Genomic DNA, 10529 nt, shown 5'->3' on the forward strand with positions numbered 1-10529 from the left:
ATTAGCTGGGTGTGGTGGCATGCACCTGTAATCCCAGCTTCTTGGGAGGCTGAGGCAGGAGGATTGATTGAGCCCAGGAGGTTGAGGCTACAGTGAGCTATGATTGCACTAATGCACTCTAGACTAGGCAGCACAAGACCCTGTCTGTAGGGGGAAAAAAAAAATCCATTGCCAGGGCATCCTGTCTCCCTGAATGTCTTTTGATTATTGCAGCCTTCCAAAAGAAAGCCAATCTTGTTGAGAGAAAAAAAAAAAAAAAAAAAAACGAGCTCTAAGTAGGAGGAAGATTGGCCCTCCTGCAATTTGAAACTATTTCTGTAGATTATATGTATTGTAAACTCATTAAAGGCACTTCTCTGTAAAGTTAAAATAGTATAACTGGCTTGTTTTATATTGTTTTCCCAGAAGAGTTCACATTAGTTGCTTTTTTCCAAAATAAGGACCAATCCTTTCAACAAGATGCCCTAGTGTTTAAAATGCAGTTAGCAATTTTGTTATTGTCAATTGTACGTAATCAAAACATGCCTTCAGAGCCTTCTTCTAATCTTTTAATTTGTGCTCCATTCTCCACTCTGGTTTTTGCATATCCTCTGCAAGTGTTCATTCCTCCTTCCATTCACTTATACTTCTTTTCTCTACATTGACATTTTCTTTGTTTCACATCAATTATTTTCTTTTACCTTATAGGTTTTATTTACACTTGTTTTTCATAGTCATTTCAGTATTTAACAGCCTTTTGGTTGTTTTATTTATTTTTTGTTCTTTTTTAATTTTTTTCCCTGGGTTGTGATTTTAAAATTGTAATATATAGTCAATTAAGCATATACTCTCTTTAGATAAGACATGAAGAAACCATTTCTACCGGGAGCTCTGGAGCTGGGATAGCTTTTTTCTTCTTCAGTCATTAACAGCCTTTTCAGAGTTGTCTCCTATTGAGGCATGGAGGAAGGCCTTTATATCCACATATACTCTCTTATCTAAATAAATCTTTAAATAAGACATAAAGAAACAAGAGAATTTAAACATGTCTTCTTGGCTTCAGAAGTCTCCAGCCACTGGGGCAGTGCCTGAGCAGACACTGCAGAGCCAGTTGCTTCCCTCATCACAGTTTATGGGATAATTTGTTTTTTTTTTTCATTTCAGAAAAACAATGCTTAGGTTCTTCCTTTTTCCTCTGGGCAATGCTGCCCCAAATCATGGTAAATTGATGGTGTAAATTAAATCAGCAACAATAACAGCCGGTATTTATTGGTTCCTCATTATATAGTAGCCTTTTTTCCTAAGTGATTTGCTAACAATATCACTACTTCATCCTCCCATCATTTCTATGGGAAAAAGTGTTATTATGTCACCACCACCACCACCATCGTGTAAATGAGGAAACTTGGATATGGAGAGGTTGAGTGATTGTCGCAAGTCACATGGTTAGTAAATGGCACAGCCTGGATTGGGACCCCTGAGCTTATCTCGTCTCCTGACTATATTCTTTATTGTTGTTTTTCTTTTTCTTCTTCTTTTTTTTATTTTTACTTTTTTGAGACACTGTTTCATTCTGTTGCCCAGGCTGGAGTGCAGTGACACAATCTTGGCTCACTGTAACCTCCACCTCCCCTTCCAGGTTCGAGTGATTCTCATGCCTTAGCCTCCCTAGTAACTGGGGCTACAGGCACACACCACCACGCCTGGCTGATTCTTGTATTTTTAGTAGAGATGGAGTTTTACCTGTTGGCTAAGCTGGTCTTGAACTCCTGACCTCATGTGGTTTGCCCACCTTGGCCTCCCAAGGTGCTAGGACTATAGGCATGAGCCACTGCACCCAGCCATCCTGCCTATAGTCTATAAAACATGTGTTTCTGTTCTTTATGGTCTGGGAAGAGAAAAGGAGGAGAGAGTGAAGATAATAAAAGAGGAAAGAAATCTTTCCTAATCTCAAATAACTTAGACTTTAATTATGAAAATAAAACAGAAGCATTCACAGTTGTGACAGCCAGTTTCTAAAGATGCCCCCTCCCATGATGAGCACTACACCGACACTTACCCCTGCTTGTGTTGTACACTCCCAGAATGAATCTGAGCTGGCCCTGGGAAGCGAAGAGAATGCTGCAGAAAAGAACACTGTGTGACTTGTGAAGACCAGGTCATGGAAGGCCTTGCTGCTCCCATACTGGACTCTTGGAAACTGTGCTCTGACAGAAACCAGCCATGGTATCAGAAATCCAACTACCCTAAAACCACAATGCTGTGGGGAAACCCAACCTAGCCACTTGGAGAGTCTATGTCACCATCCCAGCTGTCTCAGTCACATCAGCCCAGGTGCCATTAACGTGAGTAAAGAAACCATTCTGGACATTCAAACCCTAGCAGATGCCACATGGAGAAAATCTAGCTGACAGCTGGAAACAAGGCTCTAGGCTTAAGGCCCCATCCCAGCCACCTCCAGTCATTGGACCCACCCCAGCAGAGGTCCCAGTTATGTCAGATGAGAGAGAAGCCATCCCCACTGTGCCTGACCTAATTCCTAATTCATAAACTCGTGAGCATAATAAAATGGCTGTTGTTTTAAGTCAGTGGGTTTGGAGGAGGTTTACAATGTAGCAATTGATAAATGGCAAAGTGGCAAGAAACAACAGAGTGAACAAATTAATGAGAGATACAGAGATAGAGAAATGCTTGAGGGTTGAAACAATTAGAAAAATTGCATTTCTAGTAAGAAAATCTGGGGCCTGAGTAAAGGCTCTGGGGAGAAAAAAATGCAGATAAATGGGGTGGAACCAGGTCACTTAATCCGATATAAAGGATACAGCAAGTGAAGCAACAAGCAATAGGATTGGAAAGGAGTCTAGGGCAAATTGTTGAGGGTGGTGAATGCCAAGGAAAATAACTCTACAGCTGAACAGAACTATAAAAACCATAAAAATCATTTAGTCCAACCCACTTTTTTTTTTATAAACAGATTAAACTGAAAGCTAGAGAAAGTGACTCTGGAAGGTTACTCAGCTGGTTACTGGGAGTTTTGTGTTTTGTTTTGTTTTGTTTTGTTTTTTTGAGACAGAGTCTTGCCCTATCACCCCCCAGACTGTATTGCAGTGGTACAATCTCAGCTGACTGCATCCTTCACCTCCCAAGTTCAAGCAATCTCATGTCTCAGCCTCCCCCAGTAGCTGGGATTATGGGCGCATGCCACTACACCTGGCTAATATTTGTATTTTTAGTATAGATTGGGTTTCACCATATTGGCCAGGCTGGTCTTGAACTCCTGACCTCAAGTGATCCACCCGCCTTGGCCTCCCAAAGTGCTGGGATGACAGGCATAAGCCACTGCGCCTGGCCAGAGATATTAATACTTGAGACCAAGCAGTGGTTTCTTTCCTCCAGGAACCCACAGTTGGTTAGGGAAACAGCATCACCATTCTTTGTCTAAATCTAGATAGGTTTTCTCCCCTGCTGTTAAAAGTACTGTGGTGTAGCCACTCTAAACATCTGTACAGGCACTATCATGTTGAAAGCAAGATTCTCTAATTTTGTAGTTGTAAAGTCTCTCAGTTTTTCCTCCTCCTCTCCCTTCCTATTAAAAACAAAACAGAACTAAACCTCTAAACATTTAGATCTCTGAACTTTCACCAAATTCTCCATTAAGTTTTTTAAAACAACTTTACTGAAGTATAATTTACATTTCATAATGTTCACTCTGTTTTAGGTATATTTACTATTCAGTGATTTCTAGTATCGCGTTGTGTAATCATCAACATATTCCAATTTCAGAACATTTCCATCACTCCAGTAAAATCTCTCTGCTCATAACAGTTAACCCTTGGTCCAGCCTCCAGCTGCAGGCTACTAATCTACTTTCTGTCTCTATAGATTTGTCTTTTCTGGATATTTCATGTAAATGTAATCATACAATATGTTGTATTTTGCCTCTAGCTTATTTCACATAGCAACGTTTTTAGGGTCCATCCATGCTATAACATGTGCCCGTAGTTCATTTCCTTCGATTGAGGACTCATATTCCATTTTGTGGTTGGGTCTACTGTATTTTGTGTATCCGTTTGCCACTTGAGGGATGTTTGGCTTATTCCTAGTTTTTGCGTCTTATTCATAGGATTGCATCCATTAAGTTTTAAAAGTGGTAAGCATTACTTAGTAAGAGAAGTCATGTATAGAAATTTTGGCTAAGCCTGGTGGCTCACAGTTGTAATCCCAGCACTTTGAAAGGCTGAGACAGGAGAATCACTTTAGGCCAGGAGTTCAAGACCAGCCAGGGAATCATAGAGAGACCCCTATCTCTTAAAACAAGAATGAATTCTGGGTTTTCTGAGGGAATTTCTTATTAAAATAAATAATAATTAAAAAAAAAAAACATAGGAGAACACAAAAAAGTAATTCAGCTTTTCAAAATAACCACGTTAACTAACATTTACATTTCTAAGCATCTGTGCTGTCTGTATAAGACTAAATTGTACATACATTTTGATAACGTTTTTTTGACTTGGAGTATCACTCTGTCACCCAGGCTGGAGTGTAGTGGTGTGATCTTGGCTCACTGCAACCTCCGCCTCCTGAGTTCAAAGGATTCTCCTGCCTCAGCCTTCCAAATAGCTGGGACTACAGGTGCGTGCCGCCACAACTATTTTTTATATTTTTAATGGAGATGGGGTTTCCCTGTATTAGCCAGGATGGTCTGAGTCTCTTGACCTCATGATCCTCCTGCCTTGACCTCCCAAAGTTCTGGTAACTTATTTTTAAATTAATGTCATAAATGTCTATGTCAGTAACATTTTATTGAAGTTATGTGCCATAATCCATTATCTAATTCCAATTATTAGATAATTCGGTTATATCCAATTTGTCATTATAAACAACAGTGACTGTTGCTATACTCACAAAATCTGTCTCCAAACTAACATTATAAAACTATTTAGTTCTATTTTCTTTTAGTTATCTTATAGTTTATTGTTTACATGCAACTCTATTTCATCCCGAGTGCATTTTGGCATTAGTTTACCCCAAAGCTATCCTTCCACACCTACTTAAGCAACATTCTTTATTGTACTGCACATATTAATATTGGCTAGAATGTTTTCTGGGAGTTCTTTCAGAGGGTTGTTATTGCTGCTGTTGCTTGTGGAGACAGAGCCTCACTGTCACCTAGGCTGTAGTGCAGTGGCTCCATGCAGTCATGCCTCACTGCGTTCTTGTACTCCTAGGCTCAAGATCCTCCTGCCTATGCTTCCCAAGCAGCTGGAACTACAGGCACACACCACCATGCCCAACTAATTTTCACTTTTTGTAGAGGTGGGTCTCGCTCTGTTGCCCAGGCTGGTCTTGAACTCCTAGACCCAAGGGATCTCCCACCTTGGCCTCCCAAAGTGCTGGGACTACAGGTGTGAGCCACTGTACCTGGCCTGTTTTATTGGGTTTTATGCTATTTCATGAAGCTACCTTTGCCAATAGCATCTTGTTTTAATTATTGTAGCAGACAAGTGCATTATTAGCACATAGCAATATCAATTTTCCTTCACTATTATCCTATTTCATATTGTTTAGTTCCCACCAAAAAAATCTCAAGATGTCTAATTTTAGTAATATGTATGTCCTGGGAATTTGGGGTAGAATTTACACATTTTAGGCTGGGTGTGGTGGTTCACGTCTGTAATCCCAGCGCTTTGGGAGGTCAAGGCAGGCAGATCACTTGAGGTCAGGAATTTGAGACTAGCCTGGCCAACATGGTGAAACCCTGTCTCTACTAAAACAAAATTAGCTGTGCATGGTGGCGCATGCCTGTAATCCCAGCTACTCGGGAGTCTGAGGCAGGAGAATCGCTTGAACCTGGGAGGCAGAGGTTACAGTGAGCTGAGATTGTGCCATTCCACTCCAGCCTGGGTGACAGAGCAAGACCGTCTCAAAAAAAAAAAAAAAAAAATTACACATTTAATTGCAAAATTGTATTCTAAGGTCACCATGACAAGAACTGGTGAACTGGTGAACAACTGGGGGCAAAATTGTATTCTGAGTTCTGAGTTCACCATGACAAGAACCAGTGGCAGATGAACAATTGAGTTCACCAGTTCACAGTTGAAATATCTCTTGGGTGATCTGTGGGTGACATACATAATCATGGTCTTTTCTCCTCCCTCTTTCTCCATCATCTTCTAACCAGACAAAACTGGTGAACTTCTTCCCCTGTTGCTGTGATGAGAGGGACATGAACTATGAGTCAAGGTGTTCTAAAAAGTGGATGAATCTTTTTTTTTTTTTTTTGAGCTGGAGTGCACTGGTGCCATCTCAGCCCACTGCAACTTCTGCCCTTTGGGTTCAGGCAATTCTCCTGTCTCAGCCTCCCAAGTAGCTGGGACAACAGGCACACACCACCACGCCCAGCCGATTTTTGTATTTTTTAGTAGAGATGGGGTTTCACCATATTGCTTAGGCTGGTCTTGAACTCGTGACTGTAGATGATACACGCACCTAGGCCCCCCAAAGTGCTCAGATTACAGGTGCGAGCTACTGCACCCAGCCTCTAAATAGTGGATGAATCTTAAAACTGTAGTAGATCTAAGCAACATGGGTAAAATGTGTATTAAGTATGAACTTTCAATGCACAAAAACTCAGGTGTGTAAAAAAGTAACTTTGATATTCCATTTCTGAACTTAATTTCTCTCTGTAGCTGCAGTTTGCCTGTAAATTCATGGTAAACTCCATCACTTCAGAGTTTTTACTCTATTTCTTTGAAATACATTCAAAAAGTTAAGGTTCATTTCTTCCTCTATAATTCCCCCCAAGGTGCCATTTCACTTCTCAGAAGTTTTAAAAGAATCACAGAGTTGAGTCGAGTGGGGTAGCCTGAGAGGACATCTGATCCTTGGAGTCCTGTCTTACACGGACATTTGCAGGAATGTCAGTCCTGTGTGGTCTCCAGGCATGAAGACGAGTGTTTGCTGAGGCATCCAAAGTCCTATGTCATAGCTCTACAGTCTGTTCCAATTTCTGCTGAGACAGTCCCTCATTGGCACAAAGACCTACGCTATTCTTTATACCCTAGCTAGAGGGGTCTGTATTAGTCTGTTCTCATGCTGCTAATAAAAGCATAACAGAGACTGGGTAATTTATAAAGGAAAGAGGTTTAATGGACTCATAGTTCCACATGGGTGGGGAGGCCTCACAATCGTGGAGGAAGAGAAAGAGGAGCAAGTCATGTCTTACATGGATGGTGGCAGGCAAAGAGAGAGAACTTTTGCAGGGGATCTCCTCTTTATAAAGCCATCAGATCTCCTGAGACTTATTCACTATCACAAGAACAACACGGGAAAGACCCACCCTCATGATTCAGTTACCTCCCACTGGGTCCTTCCCATGCTACAACTGAAGATGAAGTTTGGGTGGGGACACAGTCAAACCATATCAGGGTCCCTAGTGGACCCTATGTTTTACTGGCTACCCACTTTGGCCTTCCTTTGGCAGTGCCCTCCTGTCTAGAGACCAAGCCCATTCTCCTTCTTGAACACATTGTGGATACCCAATACCCCATAATTTCCTATATAATTCTCTACATTAATGACCCTGACTTTATTTCCAGGAGCGGTGTTGACCTCTTTGCCCACTGTTTCTCCTAAAGGCAAACTGTGCCTCTGGTGTATAACAGCTGTTTGCAAAGATACGGATGAAGCTTGGACATGTGCACAGGGGTGTCCATGCATTCCTGAGGTGGAGGGAAAAGGGATCGCACAACGGCTGGGGACTGGGCACTGGCCTTCCACCATGGCTATGTACAAACGTAGAACTCAATGTGCATTCTGGCTTTCAAGGTCATTATAAAAGCATATTCGTCAAGCAGAAGCATAGAACTCATTTGACAATGGTTAGTTTGACTTATAATTTCTGTGTAAACACATGGTAGGAGGCCTTCATTTGGACTTCTGCCCCAGACTCTGTAAATACTGCGGATGAGCCTGATAGGACTCTGGCTCAGAAACCTAATATTCTCCTGGGGACATAGAAATTTTGGCCATCCTGTGACCTGCTCCAGGGCCATGGGAGGCTATCTCAGGTTTCTCTCCTCTGAAGATCTCAGCCATCCACTCCACCTTATTATTTTCACTCTGTAGAGCCTGGGGAACACCTATGAGATCAACACCTTCCAGGGCTCCAGCAGCAAAGCAGGTTCAAGTTCCTTTAGCCTCCGTTTCCCCAAAATAACTGGAAAAGTATTCATCACACCGTGGGGATTCATTCTAGCATTATTATTTCTCCTCCTCCTCCTCCTGCTCCTCCTCCTCCTCCTCCTCCTCCTCCTCCCCTCCCCCCCCTCCTCCTCCTCCTCCCCTCTCCCTCTCCTTCTTCTTCGTCTTCTTTCTTTTTCTTCTTTTTCTTCTTCTTTTTCTTCTTTTTCTTTTCTTCTCTCCTCCTCCTCCTCCTTCTTCTTCCTCTTCTTCCTTCTTCCCTCTTCTTCCTTCTTCTTCCTTCTTCTTCTTCTTCCTCCTTCTTCTTTCTTTTTTCTTTCTCTCTCTCTCTCTCTTTCTTTCTTTCTTTTCTTCTCTTTCTTTCTTTCTTTCTTCTCAGTCTTGCTCTGTCACCCAGGCTGGAATGCAATGGCATGATCTTGGCTCACTGCAATCTCCCAATCTCCCTCCTGGGTTCAAGAGATTCTCCTGGGAACTACAGGCACCTGTCACTATACCCAGCTAATGTTCTGTATTTTTTGTAGCGATGTTGTCCAGGCTGGTCTCGAACTCCTAATCTCAAGTGATCCACCCACCTCGGCCTTCCAAAGTGCTGGGATTAGAGGCATGAGCCACTATTCTAGTGTTTCTTCTGAAATTATCATAGGCTAATAGACTCAGAAATTATCTTGAAATGTTTAAAACAATAATCTTTTTTAGATTTAGAAAAGCATATCAAGAGTACATATCACAAAATGAATATGCTTTCTCTCCCACTTTCCCAGAGAAAACCAATAACCTGACCTAATACCAAAGATTTGTTTGACCTGTTTTTGACCTTTATATGAATAAAATAAGAAAGTGTGCATTCTTTTGTCTTTAGCTTTTCCCCCTCAATATTAGGTTAATGCAGTTCACCCACAGTTGGACATAGCAGTAGCTTATTTAATTTCATTGACATGTAGTATTTTACCACATTAATATGCTACCATGTATCTACTGTACTTTTGTTGGGCATTTGAATAATTTCCAGTTTTTAGATATAGATAAAGTCATTCTAAACCTTCTTTTGTGTATCTTTGGATGTGCTTAAGTATGATTCCTATTAAATATATATTACATTTGGTAGTGGAATTTCTAGTCATAGACTGTGCACATATTTAGTTTTAATAGATTCTGTCAAAGGGTTTTTCAAATTGGTTGGATCAGTTTATGCTCCCACTGGGAGTGTATGAGTTTTGGTTGCTTTACAATCTCACCAATGCTAGATATTATCAGTCTTCTTCATTTTTGCTATTCTGAAATGTATGTTGTCATTGGTTATGCTGCCCAATATTTTGTTATGAAAATTTTTGGCTGGGCACAGTGGCTCATGTTGTAATGCCAGCATTTTGGGATGCCGTGTCAGGCAGATCACCTAAGATCTGGAGTACAAGACCAGCCTGGCCAACATGGTGAAACCCTGCATCTACTAAAAATACAAAAATTAGCTGGTGGTGGTGGTGCACGCCTGTAGTCCTAGGTACTTGGGAGGCTGAGGCAGGAGAATCACTTGAACCCAGAAGGCAGAGGTTGTAGTGAGCCAAGATCGCACCACTGCACTCCAGCGTGGGTGGCAGAGTGAAACTCTATCTCAAAAAACAAACAAAAAAAAAAAACAAAAAAGAAAGAAATTTTCAAGCACACAGAGAAATCTAAAGAACATTGCAATGAATACTCTATATTCACCTATTTTCTTAAATTTTTAATATTTCCGTTTATCATTAGCTATACATTCTGTTTAAAAAACCAAACAACTAACTTTAGATTTTATTACGAAAAATATAACTAATATTACTATTTTACTTCCGAACAGAACAGGGACCTTAACGTTTTGCTTTTCTTTTTTTCTTTTAAGTGACAGGGTCTCACTCTGTTGCCTAGGCTGGAGTGCAGTGGCATGATCTTCGGACACTGCAGCCTGCAACTCCTGTGCTCAAGTGATCCTCCCACCTCACCTTCCTGGGAAGCTGGAATCACAGGCATGTGCCAGCACACACAACTCATCTTTTTATTTTTTTGTAGAGACAGGGTTGCTTGCTTGCTATGTTGCCTGGGCTGGTCTCAAACTCCTGGCCTCAAACGGTCCTCTTGCCTTGGCCTCCCAAAGCACTTGGGATTACAGGCATGAGTCATTGCACCAGGTCTTAATTTTTTTAAATCCCCTCTGAATTATTCCTATCTTTCATGTTTTAAGTTTATAGATGTCCATCACATGTTGATTATAAACCACCTCCAAAATATTTTTTTGTGGTTTTTAGATTTGTCAAAGTATTTTACCATTTTCTTTTCATTTTCTTTCTTTCTTTTTTTTTTTTTTTTTTTTTTTT

Source organism: Cebus imitator, unplaced genomic scaffold (genome assembly GCF_001604975.1).
Source record: "Cebus imitator isolate Cc_AM_T3 unplaced genomic scaffold, Cebus_imitator-1.0 Scaffold152, whole genome shotgun sequence".
NCBI classification, from domain to species: domain Eukaryota; kingdom Metazoa; phylum Chordata; class Mammalia; order Primates; family Cebidae; genus Cebus; species Cebus imitator.